At 49.5% G+C, this 18,355-nt stretch overlaps 1 long non-coding RNA gene across 2 annotated transcripts in view; it reads left to right on the top strand.

Moving 5' to 3' along the window:
• Nucleotides 1-1,385: 1,385 nt before the first annotated feature.
• Nucleotides 1,386-18,355, top strand: part of LOC141580886 (uncharacterized) — a 25,332-nt gene continuing 8,362 nt past the window's right edge. For both annotated transcript variants that reach the window (XR_012513332.1, XR_012513333.1), the window contains exon 1: nucleotides 1,386-1,497. This is a non-coding gene — a long non-coding RNA (uncharacterized LOC141580886). The remainder of the gene's footprint in view (nucleotides 1,498-18,355) is intronic.

The raw sequence follows: 18,355 nt of genomic DNA, 5'->3' as shown, positions 1-18,355 counted from the left end.
CTAAAGTTGCTTTTCCTATTTTTTTTTTTTTTTTTGCTCAAGGACCAAGATATTTGGGAAAGACAAGAAAGAATAAGATTTCTCTAACTAGCTTCCACGGACATGGGCTGGCCATGTGTTGTGCCGTCAGTACCTGTGCTACATCCAGACAGAAGTCACCCTCATGAAAAGAGAATTTGCTTTTTTAAAAAACGTGCTACTGACCTGGTGGGCACAAGAATCCTGATGCTAATTGTCAGGTAGATTCTACTGCATTCCAGTGTCTCAGACAAAACCCAGCAGGTATGCTTCAACTCAAGACTTTAGAACAGGCGTCCCCAAACTACCGCCCGGCCCGTGGGCTGCATGCAGCCCCCTGAGGCCATTTATCCGGCCCCCCGCCGCATTTCAGGAAGGGGCACTTCTTTCATTGGTGGTCAGTGAGAGGAGCACAGTATGTGGCAGCCCTCCAACGGTCTGAGGGAGTGAACTGGCCCCCTGTGTAAAAAGTTTGGGGATGCCTGCTTTAGAAGGAGGCTAAAGAATTTGATGAGGGGTCAGGTGTGGGGCTCACATCTGTAATCCCAGCACCTTGGGAGGTCAAGGCAGGCAGATCACCTGACACAGGGAGTTCAAGACCATCTTGGGCAGCATGGCGAAACTCTTTCTTTACTAAAAATACAAAAATTATGCAGGTGTGGTAGTATGCACTTGTAACCCCAGCTACTTGGGAGGCTGAGGCAGGAGAATCACTTGAACCCGGGAGGTGGAGTTTGCAGTGAGCCAAGATCGTGCCGCTGCACTCCAGCCTGGGCTACAGAGCAAGACTTCTTCTCAAACAAAGAATTTGATGAGGATTACTGAATCTGTCCTCTAGAAAGAAAAGTTATTGTTCAAAGAAAATTATGAACATGTTTACATGTAGCAAACTAACTGGATATTGAATCATTTACAAAGCTTTTGCCTCTAATCTTTCTCCTGCTATTCAAGGAGCAATGAGTCTTTCCATAAACTCTGATTTCACAATTACTGCAGAAATGGCCAGGTGTGGTGGCTCACACCTGTAATCCCAGCTGCTTGGGAGGCTGAGGTTGGAAAAACACTTGACCCAAGAGTTCAAGACCAGCTTAAGCAACATAGTTAGACCCTATCTCTCATAAAAAGAAAGAAAGAAAGAAAAAAAGTATTGCCAAACTGCAACAAGATATTGGTTGAGCTTGGCTTTGAGTATCAACAGCAAAGCCTAGAAACTGAACCACAGAGAGTTGGCACCATGCCCTGGATTGCAAGAGAGAAGAAGCGATATCAACTCCCCCCTCGACCCAGTGATAGGGTGGAATGTGCCGGCTGAGGGAGGGGTCAGTGGGCGGAGGGTGGCATCTTGAGGATTGGGGCAAAGATTAGCTGGAGCAGTTGACTCAGAGAGACAGGAGAGGATGGGAGAACCTGGTGGAGACGAGCTGTGCCAAAAGTGTGGCGAGCAGGGCCGCTTGGTGGCATCGTAAGAGGAGCTCCCTGGTGAGTGGTCCTGGGGTGAAAAAGCTGTCGGGGGCTGGGCGAGCTCTGAAGGTGAAAAAGCAGATCAGTATCCTGATCCTGAGCCTGCCCTAACTCCTGCAATCGGGAAGCTCCGTCAACCTTAAAAGGGTGTGTGTGTGTAGGGGGGGGGGGGTTGGACTGGCTGCCTCTGGGGTTTCTTCTAGATCACATCTACTCTGCATCAACTGCAGGCCACTGGCTGTTTGGGGAGAGCCCCAAGGATGAAGGCAAAGGGAAGGGGTACAGTTGGAATTGGTAAAGAGGCAGGAAAGGGAGAGAAGGGTGGCTTGAGGAGGGTCCCAAGAGCCCTTTCTTCCCGGTGGACCCTCAGGGATATTTGGAGTCTTGGGGGAATCATCTAGAAAGGGAGGCGGGGTTGACCATGGAGGAAGGGAGGGAGGATGCAGGGAGGGGCGAAGGTGCTGGGGCAGGGAGATGGGTGTTTGTGGGAGCAGGAGACGGGGAGTGAATGAGAAACATGGAATGAGAGACCGGTTGGATTTCATCTTCCCAGCTAAGTGAGAGTTTCCGGGAAAGCACAGAGGACAGTGTGTGGGGCAAACATTAGGAATTCAGGGCCAATGCATCAAGCATTTCCCGAAACGCATCAAGAACACTCAGAATGGAGAGGGGGTGTTCACACTGACATTCACGACCTGCCTTGCTGATTTTTTTTCCTGGATCCTAGGGAATGGTTATTATTGCTCAAGCATGACGTTCAAGTTGCCATCATGTCTCTGATTTATGAGGCACGATGTGGCCTGCTGTGGTGTGGACGGGGTAGGGAGAGGCTCTGTTGCCATGAGCATTGTGTAGTGTCTGCTTGCTGTGGGGTGGGTCCGTCCAGCACACGGTATTGAAGCAATTCGCTTCAAATACCAGGAATCCATCCTCATGTTGCCGGATAGAGCTGTCCAGGTTCCTGGTGTTTTGAATAAAGAATTGAACAAAATGCACAGAGCAATAAAAGAATGGAGTAATGCACGGATTTACTGAAGACGATTCAGAGTGGGAGGGCGCTTGAGCAAGTGTCTCCAGAGCCTGCCTACTTAGGGTTTCTGTTGAGCTGAAGAAACTCAGCAACACCACCTGGTGCCCTTTAGAGGCCTCCGATTGGCTACAGCCCATGAAGAATTGGCCTGTGACCAATCAGAGGCTGAAGTGGCTTGTTATGCCAGCGGGGATGTGGCTATAACCAATCAGAGGCTGAAGTGGCTTGTTTATGTGGCTATAAGCTGCACCTGCTGCTCCTGCTTCTACGAATTGGCTGCACCTGCTGAGACCCGTTCCCCTCATTCCCTGTTTTCCAGCCACACTCGTGCTCTGTGAGTGCTCCTCGCTTTAGGCTCATTATGCCTAAAGAAGGGGAGCTGTATTTCTCTGTATTGTCACCCCTTCATTACAGAGAAAAGGCCATTAAAAGTATTTAATAAGCAGCCAGGCACAATGGCTCACGCCTATAATCCCAGCTACTCGGAAGGCTGAGGCAGGAGAATCGCTTAAAGCTGGGAGGCAGAGGTTGCAGTGAGCCAAGATTGTGCCATTGCACTCCAGCCTGGGTGACAAGAGCAAAACTCTGTCTCAAAAAAAAAAAAAAAAAAAGTAGTAAGCATGTGTTGAGTACTGCGGTGTTCCAGGCACTGTTCTAAGTCCTGGGGCATAACAGTTTGAATGTGTCTCCTCCAAAATTCAGGTGTTGCCAATGGCATGTTGAGAGGCAGGGCTTTCAGAGGCGATTAGGCTGTGAGGGCTGCTCCCTGGAGAGTGGGATTAAGACCCTTCTAGAAGAGGCTTTACCCAGCATGTGGCTGGTTTGCCCTTCCGACCTCACCACATGAGGACACAGCCTTCCTCTCCTCTGGAGGGTGCAGCCTCATTGGAGACCCACCCTGCTGGGGCCTTGATCTGGGACTTTCCAGCCTCCGGGACTGTGAGCATTATATTTCTGTTCTTTATAAATTACGCAGTCTGTGGTATCCTGTTAGCGAAACATAAAACAAACCCAGACTTGGGAATACGGTGGGGGACAAGGCGGGTGAAGACCCTGGTCTCCAGGAGCTCATGTGTTAGCAGATGTTAAACCCCCTGCTGTACGTGCTCAAGGGCTGGTTCCTTTTGGAGCAGGAACATAGCTGAAAACATGGGTTTATTCAGCATGGACTCTGTCAGCTCCCTGGACTCTGGCCAGCTTTTCTGCTCCCCACTCTGAGATGAAGCTGCTTTCTGTTTTGATCAGGCTCAGAGATTCCAGGGCTGATGCCATTAACCTGCTCGATCGTCTGAGGTGGGAGGGCAGTGTCTGGAGGCTCCATCCCTGTTTGGAATATCCCCGTCACCCGAGGCAATGGCGGCTGCTCCAGCCTGAGTCCTCACTTTTCCCTGAGGAAAGGAGACGATCGCTCAGCTGCTCACACCACTTTGCTCTGGCTATACCATACCCTTTTCAGATGTTATCAAAACTCCCCTCGGGAAAATAAAAGGGGCAGCCTGGGAGGCATTCAGCAGAGCAGCCTCCAAAGGGGGCAGCTGTTAAAAGCAGGAGGCACAGGCTGGGCATGGTGGCTCACGCCTGTAATCCCGGAACTTTGGGAGGCCGAGATGGGCGGATCACCTGAGGTCAGGAGTTCGAGATCAGCCTGGCCAACATAGTGAAAACCTGTCTCTATTAAAAATTTAAAAAAAAAAAAAATTTTTTTTTTAAGCAGATGCAGTGGCATATGCCTGGAGTCCCAGCTACTCAGGAGGCTGAGACTGGAGAAGTGCCTTGACCTGGGAGGCGGAAGTTGCAATGAGCTAGGATCATGCCACTGCACTCCAGCCTGAGCATCAGAGCAAGACTATCTCCAAAAAAAAAAAAAATGGGCAGGAGATGGTGTGTCTTCGTCCACCCAGGCTGCTGTCACAAAAGTGCCATAGACCAGGTGGTCCATAAACAACTGAAATGTATTTCTCACTCTTCCGAAGGCCGGAAGTCCAAGATCAAGGACAGATTCCGTGTCTGTGATGATCTGCTTCCTTAGTGATAGGTGGCATCTCACTGTGTCCTCTTCTCACTGTTAGCCCCTTTTATGGTGGCACTAACGCCACTCAGGAGGGCTCCACCCTCATGACCACACCACCTCCCTAGGCCCCACTTCCTAATACTCAACACTGGGAGTGAAGATTTCAGCAGATGAATTTGGGGCCACAAGCATTCAGCCCATCACATAGGGGGAGGTGGGGCAGGGCCCTCTGGCTTGGAGGTCACCTTCCCAGCTTGTAAACAGAGGCTTTGGGGACTGGCTGGCAGTGAGCCCACCCAGGGGCACCTGTCTGGAATCTCAGGTGATGTGTGTATTTCCTTCATCTCACAGAACCGCAGCCGTCCATCCAGCTGGAATTTGGATGCTGGGGGAGGCTTGAGCTAAGTCAGGGTCCCCTGGACTCATGTTTTCCAAAGACAGCACTAAAGTGTCCCTGCTCCTGGGCAGCCCACACCTTCCTGCCCCTACCACTAAGGCAGCTGCCCTCTGGAGCTCAAGCCAGGGACCCAGGTTGTTGCCAGGGCTGGAGGACTCTTCCTGGAGTGTGATGGCTGGACATGTCCCAGCCTGGGGCTGGAGGAGGCTTTTCCAGCAGCCCCGCAGAGGCGGAGGCCCCTGGCAATGTGGTGCTGCCGTGTGCCCCGGCCCCCGGGGTGTCAGGCCTGCCAAGGCAGCCTGCTGTGGTGCAGCACTGGCGAGACAGAGCGTTTGCTATGGTCTCTTGGGCAACTGCTTTGTATTCAGTGGGTATTTTCCTTGGCCTGTCACCAAAACACAGCTTGCCTTGGGGTGAAGGAAAACCAAGGAAACAATTCTCAGGAACAAGGGGCAGCTGTGGGGGAGAATCTAGGGGCAAAGTCCCAGGGCAAAGACTCTGGGCTGAGTAAGAGCCCCCTGTCTGTGCCCCTGGCACTGCCTCCGTGTCCTGCCCGGAGCCAGACACTCGGCCTCATGCCTCAAGTCCTGCCGTAGAGCCTCCTCCACCAGGAAGCCTGCCTTGTTGTCCTCCATCTGCTAACTAGCACGGTCCCCACAGGATGGCATGTGTGCTTCACACCAACACTTAGGATTTGTCGTTTTGATTGGAGTTCGTGCGACCCGGTTTTAAAGCAGTCTGCTCCAGAGGTGTGGGGATGAATGTTTCCTGAGCTCAGGACGCCTTTTGGTTGTTTTAGGGTTCTAAAAAAAATTCTTTATTTTTTGAGACTGAGTCTGTCACCCAGGCTGGAGTGCAGTGGCTCAATTTCAGCTCACTGCAACCTCTGCCTCCCGGGTTCAAGCAATTCTCCTGTCTCAGCCTCCTGAGTAGCTGGGATTACAGGCAGGCACCACTATGCCTGGCTAGTTTTTGTATTTTTAGTAGAGACGGAATTTCACCATTTTGGCCAGGCTGGTCTTGAACTCCTGACCTCAGGTGATCCACCCACCTTGGCCTCCCAAAGTGCTGGGATTGCAGGTGTGAGCCACCACAACTGGCTAATGTATCTATAGCATTTTTAGGCTTGCAGCAAAATGGAGAGAAAGGTACACAGAGTTCCCATAGATTCCCTGAACCCCCGTATCCTTCCCGCCTAGAGTGGTGCATTTGTTACAACTGACGAGCATCTGGTGACCCATCATCATCACCCAAGCTGTTTACCCTAGGGCTCACTCTTGCTGTATGCTGTGCATTCTGTGGGTTTGGACAAAGCTGTAATGACATGGATCCATCACTACAGTATCATACAGAGTCGTTTCACAGTCCTAAAAGTTCTGTGTTCATTCCTCCTTCCCCACTAAGTCCTGGAAGCCACTGGTGTTTTTCCTGCCTCCATAGCTTTGCCTTTTCCAGAATGTCATCGAGTTGGAACCATACAGAAGGCAGCCTTTTCAGACTGGCGTCTTTCACTTAGTAACCTGCATTAAGTTTCCTCCATGTTTTTTCATGGCTTGACAGTTCATTTTTTTTTTTTTTTTTTAAGTACTGAATAATATCCCATCATCTGGGCTGGGCACAGTGGCTCACATCTGTAATCCCAGCACTTTGGGAGACAGAGGCAGGCAGATCATTTGAGGTCAGGAGTTCAAGATGAGCTTGGCCAGCATGGTAAAACCCTGTCTTTACTGAAAATACAAAAATTGGCTATGTGTGGTGGCAGGTGCCTGTAATCCTAGCTCCTTGGGAAGCTGGGGCAGGAGAATCGCTTGAACCTGTGACAGGAGGCAGAGGTTGCAGTGAGCCAAGACCGTGCCATTGCATTCCAGCCTGGGAAACAAGAACCAAACTCCATCTCAAAAACAAACAAATCCCATTGTCTTGATGTACCACAGTGTATTTATCCATTCGTTGATGAAGGGCACCTGAGTTCCTTCCAAGTTTTGGCAACTATGAGTAAAACTGCTGCAAACATTGGTGTGCAGGTTTCTGTGTGGACCTACATTTTCACCTCCTTTGGGTAGATATCAAGGAGCACAAGATTGATCGCGTGGTGAGAGTAAGTTCAGTGTTTGTTTTTCTTTTTTTTAGATGTCATCCAGGCAGGAGTACAGTGGCTCTTCACAGGTGCAGTCATTGCACACTACAGCCTCAAACTCCTGGGCTCAAGCGATCCTCCTGCCTTAGTCTCCTGAGTAGCTTAGACTTCAGGCATGCACCACTGTACCCTAATTTTGCAAGAAACTGCCAAACTCTCTCCCAAAGCATCTGTGCCGTTTTGCGTGCCCAGCTCAATGAGTGAGAGCCCTGTTTCTCCATAGCTTCCCCAGCATCTGGTGTGGACAGTGTTCAGGGTTGTGGACACTCTACTAGGTGTGCAGTGATGTCTCCTGGCTTAGGTTGCATTTCCCTGATCACCTAGGATGTTGACATCTTTCCATCAGCTTGTTTGCCAAGGGCACCTGTTCCCCACACAGTGACAGTGTCCCACTAGGCAGTCGCTGGAATGTGATGCTGGCCTTGTTCTCGGGCCCCTGAAGTTAGAGCACAGGCTTCTTGAAGGCAGAGATTTTCTGCCCTGTCTGCTCCCTCTGCCTGGGTTGATGACATTCCCTAAAGACTCCAGACACAGCCTGGGGAGTAAGAGCCAAGTCCACTGTGTGACCATGGACGCTGCCTGACCTCTGTAAGCCTGTGCTTTTCACCTGTGAAATGGGTTGAACAAGAGGACCGGCTTCACGGAGCCATTTTAGTCATAAAGGCGCATTAGCAGCATAGAGCCTGGCACACGGGAAGTATTTAGAGAAGGTTGGTTAACGATGACAATGATTATTCAATGTGCTTTTGGAGGAATGACTAAGTCCTGTTAGTCTAAAGAAGAGCTGACCTTGGGCAGGACAGCCAGTACCATTCTTCGGTACCAAGAAATGTGAAGCCTGGCAACTAGAGTGCTGCTTGTTTTGTTTCACTACCATTCTTTTTTTCCCAAAGTATATGGCTGGGAGTTTTTGGATGATGGGGAGAAAAGGTTAAAACCAACCCATCATGGTGGCAGCCAAGCAAACTTCAACCCCCAAAGCCAGAATTCAGCTGGAAAAATACACAGTTCCAATGTGAGAATTAAATTTAGAGACTAAGAAAAATTACCTAATTTGGGGACTTTACCCAGGAAACCGAGCTCAAATAGCGGCAGTGGGGTCAGCTGGTTCATAGAAGGCTGGTTCCTGCATGGCTCTCTCACTTTCTCCCCACTAGCCAAGGCCAGCCCGGCCTGGCGCCTTTCCTCACACCATTAACACAGACAGCTAATGAGATGTTGGAACAGGCCCAGAGAAAAACCTTGTTCTGAGCACTTCCTCTCCACTTCACCGGCACAAACATCTATTCTGGGTTTGGGCTATTCTCCAAGTTGGGTTACATGATGATAAACAACAGGTTATTTTGGCGAGTAAAATTTTTAGCTGGGTGCTTCGTAAAACACAAAAATAATATTTGAAGAAACGATTAAGTGGAAAAGTAAGAGGCGTATAGAATTGTCGGTGGTTCTAAAAGTGTTTTCCATTGAGCTTCTTGTTTATTTCTTGATGTTGTGGAAAGACCGGCTTGGCCACGCTTTTCTTGAGTTATCTGTGTTTCCCATGGACTTGGGGTGTTTCTTTTATAGACTGTCAATTATTTATGTTATTTGAAGGATAAAAGTGGGATGTTCAAGAAATCAATAACTAGCTGGCTTGAATTTGCTGAGAAATTCAGAACAATGTTCACAATGAAAATTTACAAAGTAAATCAACAGAATATGAAGAAGTAATTTAACCCAGAATGACCAAATGAAAGGATGGTTCTCATGTAGCCTCATAAATTTCCTGCCTGATGCATCTCAAGTCTCTGATTTCTAATAAAATTCTCATGAGAACATAGTATTGCTCCATAAAAACTCCTGAACTCTCCCCATGAGAACGGACTGGTTTATAAGGGTGCATGGGTTCAAGGCTGTGGTTTATTTATTAAAAATTTCTCAGTAAATATATCATGGTCCACAGCAGAGTGCCCCTCAATTGTGGGGAGGCCATGTATCATTTCTGCCATCCCCAAGTATGAAGAAAAACAAGAAGAAGCATGCCAGGAACTCTCTGGACCAGAAAAAAAAAGTGGGAACCTTTTATTTTTCTTAAGAAAATTCTAAGACTTTCTGTTTACCTTTGACCCAAAGAGACCTTGTGGGAGTTTCACATTTGCTTCATGAAAATCTGAGCATGCTTGCCAAAATGGTTGACAGGCAGTCCTGCAAGGGTGAAGGAGGCTTGGCTTAGTTCCTGCCCCTGTTGTGGGTCCAGCCCCTTCCGGGGAGCATAGGGCAGAGCAAGGCTACTGGGTGGGGGCTATGAGTACTTCTGAGGGATCTCAAACGTCTCAGAGGAAAGATGTATACTTACACGTGGTCAGGAAGATAAACTCGTGGTCACTCACCTTTCCTCACATGCTTGCTATCTGGAAAAATGACATTCACTCACGTTGTGCCTTTTTTTTTTTTTTTTTTTTTTTTTTTTTGAGATGGAGTTTTGCTCTTGTTGCCCAGGCTGGAGTGCAGTGGCACAATCTCGGCTCACCGCAATCTCCTCCTCCCGGATGCAAGCGATTCTCCTGCTTCAGCCTCCCAAGCAGCTGGGATTACAGGCATGCACCACCACGCTTGGCTAATTTTGTATTTTTAGTAGACATGGGGGTTTCTCCACGGTGCTTAGGCTGGTCTCGAACTGCTGACCTCTGGTGATCCACCCACCTGGCCTCCCAAAGTGCTGAGATTACAGGTGTGAGTCACCATGCCTAGCCACATTGTGCTTTTAATCTGGGTCAGCTACTGCTGAACACTTTGTGGGTCTCTCCTCACTGGATCCTGCACACAAGCCTACGGCATGGACCATTGTTACCACCTTCATCTTAGAGAAGGGGGAACTTCACCCAGGAAAGTTTTGAAAGTTGCTCACGTTACATACCTGGTTAGGGACAGAGCAGGTCAATTTCACCTTCATGATGATGTGCATCAGAAGATTAGATTGGAGACGCAATGCCAAGGAGGGTGGCTGGAACACCTGGGAGCCTTTCTCATGTCACCCTGCTTAGCCAGGGTCCTCTTCAGACAAACCCACAGGAATGGAGTGAACATGTAGAGAGCACCCACAGGCTAGAGCTTTGCTGGTCGGTTCATGGGTGGGCCTCATGGACCCTTGCAGCAGCTCGTGGGAAGGAGATGCTGGGCTATTGTGCAGCTATCTTCCACTGGGTTCAAGGGCTGGACCTCATATTTCTAGTACTAGGTATGACCTTGGTGCCTATAGTGTCAGTGGGTAAGAATAGGCTTTGGTCTATGGTGGAGACAGCATAATTAACAATTTTAAAAAATAGATTATTTTGAGACAGAGTTTTGTTCTTGTTGCCTAGGCTGGAGTGCAATGGCACTATCTCAGCTCTTTGCAACCTCCGCCTCCCAGGTTCAAGTGATTCTTCTGCCTCAGCCTACTGAGTAGCTGGGATTACAGGCACCCACCATCACACCCGGCTAATTTTTGTATTTTTGGTAGAGATGGAGTTTCACCATGTTGGCCAGGCTGATCCTGAACTCCTGATCACAGGTAATCCACTCATCTTGGCCTCCCAAAGTGCTGGGGTTACAGGTGTGAGCCACTGCACCTGTCTAAAAATGTATTTTAATTTTTTAAGAAGTTACAGGTTTAGACAAAATAGAGAGGAAGGTGCAGAGATCTCTGATATCTCCAGCGCCACCCCTGTTATCACCAGAGTGGTGCATTTGGTTTTTTTGGTTTTTTGAGATGGACTCTGGCTCTGTCACCCAGGCTGGAGTGCAGTGGGTGATCTCAGCCTCAGTGCAGGCTCTGCCTCCTGGGTTCAAGCGATTCTCCTGTGTCAGCCTCCCAAGTAGCTGGGATTACAGTTGTCTGCCATCATGCCTCGCAAATTTTTGTGTTTTTAGTAGAGACAGGGTTTCGCCATGTTGGCCAGGCTGGACTCAAACTCTTGACCTCAGGTAATCTGCCCGCCTCAGCCTCCCAAAGTGCTGGGATTACAGGCATGAGGCACCGTGCCCAGCCCAAAGTGGTGCATCTGTTGCAGTCCATGAACCTATACAGACACATCACCATCACTCAGAGTCTATTATTTCCATTATGGCTCACCCCTGGGTTGCGCATTCTATGGGTTTGACACAGATACCATGCCATCTAGCCACAGTTACAGTGCCAGACAGGCTGTCCCTGCCCTAAGAATCCTCCGTGCTCCAACTACTCACCCCTCCCTCACCCCGAACCCCCGCAACCACTGCTGTTTTCCCTGTCTCCGTAGCCCTGCCTTTTCTAGAATGTCATAAGCTGGAATCGCAGAGTATGCAGCCTTTTTAGACTGGCTCCTTTCACTTAGTAATGCATGTTTAAATTCCCTCCTTGTCTTTTCATGGCTTGAGGGCTCATTTCAGTGTTGAGTAATGTCCCAGTATCTGAGAGGGGCACCTCACAGAAATGACAAGCACTTGCTAGATCCATGGAATTTAGAGCTGAACATGGCAGCCCTCGTGGCCCGTTCCAGAACTCACTGTCCCTGAAGAGATGCAGAAGGGGACCTTATTTTCCTTAAGACAGCAGCAACCAGAGGCTGACGTGTCCGTCCCCACAATAACCATCTGCCCGTGGATGAACAAGCGGAGAGCCCTGGTCGCTTCGTCGATGCTGACTTCACCTTCAATGGCACCTGCTGTTGCAAATGGAAAGCTGTTGTATTCCTTTTAATGGAAAATGGGTAACTGCATCTGAACACCTAATTATCTTCATAAACCCTGGCACACAGGGCTCCGACCGGGGCAGGCTGGCACCTTGCTGGGAAAATGAAAAGTGTCCCACACTGGTAAGCTTTTCACAGGCCCCCTCGTCCGGTCCTCACGGGCATTTCTGTGTTTGAAAGCAAAGGACTGAAAATCAGGCCTCCAAGCTTGTGCTTGAAAGGACAAGAGCAGCCTAGGTGCACGGGGGAGGGTGCCAGTGCCACCTGGTGGCCGCGCCGGGGAGCCCAGGTTCCAGCCTGGGAGCAGCCGTAAGTACAGGTCAGTCCCCGTCACTCCACTGGGCTGGGAATTAGATTCCCAGTCGCGCCTACAGCCAAGCCTGAGTGTGAAAAAAGCTGAACCCCGTCACATACGCCTGCTTCACTAGCTCGCCACAGAATGGCTTTATTATGAGAGTCAACAGGATGTCACTGTGATGAAGGTCTCCACTAAGAACAGCCTTTTGCAATTTAGAATTATGGGTCAATACTACCATGAATTAAGTGAGAGAAGGCGGCAGTGGAACATTTATTTCATGCCTAAGTCAAAACTAAGCCAGAGTAAACTGTCTGCTGACAGTCACTGGAAATAAATGACTGAAAATCCTGAACGTTTTTAATAACCTTACGAAATTCACCTTGGGCTTTTGTCCACCTAACGCCATTATTCAGGTTTGCTACAAGACTCCCTGAATGCTGGAGTGAATATGTGTGTGTGTGTGTGTGTGTGTGTGTGTGTGTGTGTGTTGACCTCAAAATTCCTAAGACATTTGAGAATGGGCAGTTGGGTGTGATAATCTGACTGGAACTTTATCATTCATTCTGCAATGGCTGTTATTTAAAACAAACAAACAGGCCACTCACGGTGGCTCATGCCTGTAATCCCAGCACTTTGGAAGGCCAAGGCAGGCAGATCACTTGAGGTCAGGAGTTTGAGAGCAGCCCGGCCAACATGGTGAAACCCTGTCTCTACTAAAAATACAAAAATTAGCTGTGCATGGTGGCACGTGCCTGTAGTCTCAGGTACTTAGGAGGCTGAGGCAGGAGAACCACCTGAACCCGGGAGGCGGAGGTTGCAGTGAGCCAAGATCATGGCACCGCACTCCAGCCTGGGTGACAGAGGGAGACTCCATCTACAAAAACAACCAACCGAACAAACAAACCTAACAACTAAGATTGATCCCTTTTTCTTCACCGTTGTTAGAAGTTCTAGGGGTAAGAGGGGAAGACAGAGATCTCACAGTTTTCTGTTTGGAAAGGAGCTGTGCTGGTTGCTTCATAAGCGCCATTTCGTCATTGGTCTAACAGTGATCACCCCGTGAACCTTTACAGCCTGAGAAACACCTGTGCCTTGATCCCCCGGAATTCCATGGATGAGGTTTCTGCCCTTGTGAAGTATCCAAGGTCACCAGATGAAAGCAAGATCTCTAGAGAGGATTTTATGGCTTGGGCATAATTACTGCAAAACTATCGGCAAAAGCAAGCTCGACCCTCCTCAAGGCGCAGCGTGTGTTTGCCTTTGGGGTGAACCAGGTGAGGCAGTATTGCGGAGGTAGGTCGGGGTACAGGTGCCGCCCTTCTGCCCTGGCCCCAGTCAACAGCGAACCCCTGACTACTCGGGATGGCTCCATCCTCTCTGGAGGGACCTGGGAGACTCAGCCTGAGAAACCGCAAAAGCCAAAAGGAGGCTCCTAGCACATGGGCGAGACAGCTCACGTCCACTGCCTTTGTGGATCCGCATGGGAATTCCATGGCCTGGCCAGACCAACGAACAATATCTGTGCTTTGCAGAAAACTGAGTCTCAGAAAGATTAGGTCATTTATCTTTTGACACAGAATTAGCTGGAAAAAGAGCCTGGAAGAGAACCCAGGTCTCACATCCCGCTTCACTTTTCTCAATTCTTTGCTTTGCCCTCAAAGGCACAGTGAGCCAAAAAAGTTCATTTCTTCAGACTTGGCCAAACTTTAGGGATAAGAAAAAAAGAAGAAGAAGAAAGAGCAAATCTTCCTTCTTTTGTCTCAATGCTCTATCTTTTAAAGTAACTTAAGGACGAAATATTACTTTGAATCCAACACTTTAGGGTCTGAGTGATATCCTTAATTGGTCTCAGTGGTTTGTTTGTTTTTTTGTTTGTGTTCTCTTATTTCAGTTTCAAGGACACACTAAGAACAAAAATCCATACTGTTTATTCCCTTCCCAATGTCATCCTCCCCTTCTTTCCCTTCTCCCAACCCCAGCCTTGCTGATTTGTGAACAAATCAGAAAAATCCCCAATGGGTTGAAAACCTGTCCAGGGTTCACTCCAGCTGGAAAGAATTGTGTTCCACCAAGATTCAGACCCCATTTATAATGGAAACCCTGACGGGCAATGTTGTAATTATGGTCGTGCCATAATGAATGTATCTGTGCGGTCAAGTGGATTTTTCCATGGTATTTTTCCATGGAAGATTTCCTCCCTGAGAGATGTTAACTGAAAATCTGGATGAGAGCTTTGACTTTAGAGCAGGATCCCTCCTGGCATTGCTGTAGCCTGAAGTTAACCATTATATTCGCTTTGCTGGTCATGATTAGCAAGGGGGATATTAGTCAGATTGATATTTTGCAGGATTGATGGCAGTTGGGGGTTGGGGCGTGGGGGTGTAGCAGCTACCTTCAGTAAACTTGTAGTGTCTTTCTGATTTTTTTAAACCAGGAAGTATTGTCTTTTTTTTTTTTTGCTTTTCCTGACATGATGACTGATATTCAAGTAGAAAGGCTGAATAGGGCTAACTGGTTTTAAGGTGACTAACCATCCCAATTGGCCTGGGACTATCCAGTTTGGCCACTAAAATCTCATATGCCAGGAAATCCCTGAGTCCTGGGGAAGGCAGCAGAGTTGGCCATCCCAGGTAATATGGAAAAAGAGAACCAAATTTAGGAGGTGAGCCAAGTATTAGGCTGGTGCAAAAGTCACTGTGGTCTTTGCCGTTATCACAGTCTGTGTTAAAGAGAGCAAGCCGACTTGAGTTTGCAAGTAAAATTTTTTCTTGGTGTTTCAAAAAACCTACTCGGTGTCAGCAGCATTTAGCTGAGAGCTGACTCGGGAAAGGGCTCAGAAGGAATGTGAGGATCCCATGCTTCGTATGCCAGAATGTCATATGAAAAAACAGACAAGCCGTTGTTCTGCCCAACCAGTTCACGGGATGACCCATCCTCTGGGCATTCAGAGGCGTGAACAGAATGAGACATTTCACGGGTATCAGGCCCTCCCTGGAGGCCGCTGCTGAGGCTTTGGCTCCTCCAAGCCCTCCCTAAGAAGCCCTTGACTTTTCTACCAAAACCCCTTCCCTATGCTGGAAATGAAAGGGCACAGGAGAGAAGGAATCCGCGGGCTGATTTACGGAGCTCAGGCTCCCCCTCCAGGCCCCACACCCCGTCTCACTGGAGGGGCCTTGCCTTCTGGATCGCCTCCTTTTGCGAAGCTCTCAGGTTGCACCGGCTGCCTTTCCAAGTACTGTGAAAACGGCCGACTTTTAGGGACTGAGGGAGGTTAAAAGAAAGGAAAGAATACAGAATCAGAACTAAGGCAAGAATAGGGCAACGGCCAGAAGCACTGGTGGATGAGCTCCACAGCTCTGCAGAGTGGCGGGGGAAATGTCTGTCAATTTCAAAACGTTAACTCAGAGATTTCTACAGACAGACCCGTCAGGACGTGAATGTTGAGTCTATTTGTGGATTAATAAATCCCGAGCCTTCAGGGCATGTCCGTAATCCATTTCTGGATCTGGGCCTTTGGTGTGTGCGAGCCCTCTGCTGCTGCAGCACCTGTTGCTGTAAGTTCCAGGGGCATGAGATGGAGGAAAAGGGCAGGCGTGGAGCTGCTGACCTGCCGTGACAGAAACCTGTCCCGTCTCACACACCTCCACAGAAGGAGCGTGCTTCCTACATCATGGAAGCTGGGCTTGCTGAAGTCATGAATGAGGCAGGATGGCAGAATACTGAGGCTTTACACTCGCCCTCGGGGAACTTCCCACCCCTGCCTCCAGCCTGGCCACTGCCCTGAAGCCTGGGATGTGAGCAGAGGTGACGGGAGAGACAGCCCCCTTAGATGCCAGGCAGACCCCAGTGCAAAATGCATGCTTGCTGTTTTATGCCCATGAGCTTTTATGCTGTTTAATGTGCTGTTTATGTTGTTAATAGCTCCATTGCCCCTGACCTTCCTGCGGGCCTGTGAGGAGCACTCGGCTGTCTGCCCTGGACAGATGGCTCCCAGTTGTGTGACCTTGGGCTTCTGTGATAGACACGGCTGTTTCCAGTTTCGGGACGTCAGTGTGCGCTGTGGACACATGCAGCTGGTCTCTGTGAGGTCCTCTCTGTGCTAAGGACGGGATGGGCTGTGCGCTGTGGACACATGCAGCTGGTCTATGTGAGGTCTGCTCTGCGCTAAGGACGGGATGGGCTGTGCGCTGTGGACACATGCCGCTGGTCTCTGTGAGGTCCTCTCTGTGCTAAGGACGGGATGGGCTGTGCGCTGTGGACACATGCAGCTGGTCTATGTGAGGTCCTCTCTGTGCTAAGGAAGGGATGGGTTGAAATACAAACTTGGGACCAGACATAGCTGGAGGATGAGGGACCCGCCGCTGGGACTTGGGAAAAGCTACTGTTTTGGTTGTGATCCAATAGATAATATTTAGCCTAACAAATGTCTACAAAGCCACCAATATTCTGACAAAGAAAAGAGCAGTCCCTGACCTCTGGGACCTGGTCTGGTGCTTACAGGCTGGCCCTGGTGTTCTCCTGTTGGATATAAAGCCTCTCACAGGACACCAGCCTCAGCCACGGCCAGGGTAGACCATGACACAGCAAGACCAAAGGTCCCCATGCAACCACAAAACACCAAGCTCCCCCTTTCCCGCTAAATGGGTAATGGCTGCTGCTCTACCCATGGCAGCTTTATGCTTGCTTGAGTCTCTCCCTACAGATGCAACTGACTGCAATACGCAGTCACAGCACCGCCCCCCGCCCCGAGGGGGTCCTGCTTCCCTGCCCCTCGCAGACTCAGCCCGCAAAGCCCGAATCCTCTAAGTCCTTTCCAACCTCTTTTATCTCCAAGCTTTGTTCCCACCCTCCATGCGATGTGAGACACCATCTAGGATTTCAGCCCATCCAGCAAGAAGGGAGCAAACGTCCATGCCTCTTGCACGCGCCTTCATTCCTCCGCTTGAAAGCATTCTTTGTGGCTAGGTATTTCCATCATTTCTTTAACCTTTCCTTTGTAGCCGATCAAGGAAGTCCCATCATAAACCATCAAAGAGAAAGGCACACAGAGGGCGGGATGCTGTTTTGGGGATGGGTGGTTTTGTTTTGTGTTGTTTGTTGAGACAGGGCCTCGCTCTGTCACCCAGGCTGGAATGCAGTGGAACAAGTATGGCTCACTGCAGCCTCAACCTCAGGGCTTAAGCAATCCTCTTGCCTCAGCCTCTTGAGTAGCTGGGACTACAGGCAGGTGGGCACCATGCCTGCCTACTTTTTTTATATTCTTTTTTTTTTTTTTTTTTTTTTTGGAGAGTCAGATTCTTGCCATGTTGCCCAGGCTGGTCTCCAACTCCTGACTAAGCTCAAGCAATCTGCCCACCTCAGCCTCCGGACACTGAGGGCCCCATGGTCTCCCATGACATGCACCCTTCTTTGCTGAGAAGAGTCATAAACCCAACTGGTTCAGTTACAGGGGGCTCCTAGTGGTCTCTGTCTGAAGGGCATTAGCACAGCTGGCACCAGATGTCACAGTCATATGCCAGGGGCCCAGCCACAAAGATCCAGATGGGGGCTAGTGAGCTCCAATGCACCACCCAGTCCCTTCTCCCCAAGACAGCAGTGAGCATTCAGTCCTGAGAGCTGGTGGCAAGGAGAAGGCCCTTCTGTCCCCACTGAAGTCCTCTGTGTCCTCCCATGGGCAGAGGCATGAGATCTCCTGGAGTGAAGCATCATGGGCACCCAAGGCTGGTTATTTTGGATAACTGTAAAACCTGACCCGTAGAGGCTCCACGAGGGCAGGGAGCCGACGTGCTCATCTTCAGGTCTCTCCCAATGCACTGGTTTTCCTTCTCTGCTTCCTCCTTTCTTAAGAATAGAAAATGGGCTGGGCAGAGTGGCTCACATCTATAATCCCAGCACATTGGGAGGCTGGGGAGTGTGGATCACCTGAAGTCAGGAGTTCAAGACCAGCCTGGCCAACATGGTGAAATGCCATCTCTACTAAAATAAATACACAAATAAATAAATAGCCAGGTATGGTAGCGGGTGCCTGTCATCCCAGCTACTCAGGAGGCTAAGGCAAGAGAATCACTTGAACCCAGGAGGTGGAAGTTTTAGTGAGCCCAGATCCTGTCACTATACTCCATTCTGGGCAACAAGAGCAAAACTCCATGTGAAAAAAAAAATAATAATAATAATGGAAAACATCCTGGAACAGACCTGACAGTCACCACCTCCTCCTCATTGCCCATGCCCAGCCATTAGAGCCCAGGTCAGGGCCTGGAAAGTCACTTTCAGCTGTGTCTTCTAGTCCTCCACGTTTCCTCTTAGTCATTT

The sequence above is a fragment of the Saimiri boliviensis genome, chromosome 13 (assembly GCF_048565385.1).
Source record: "Saimiri boliviensis isolate mSaiBol1 chromosome 13, mSaiBol1.pri, whole genome shotgun sequence".
Classification (NCBI taxonomy): Eukaryota; Metazoa; Chordata; class Mammalia; order Primates; family Cebidae; genus Saimiri; species Saimiri boliviensis.
This window is presented reverse-complemented; position numbering and strand designations above follow the sequence as displayed.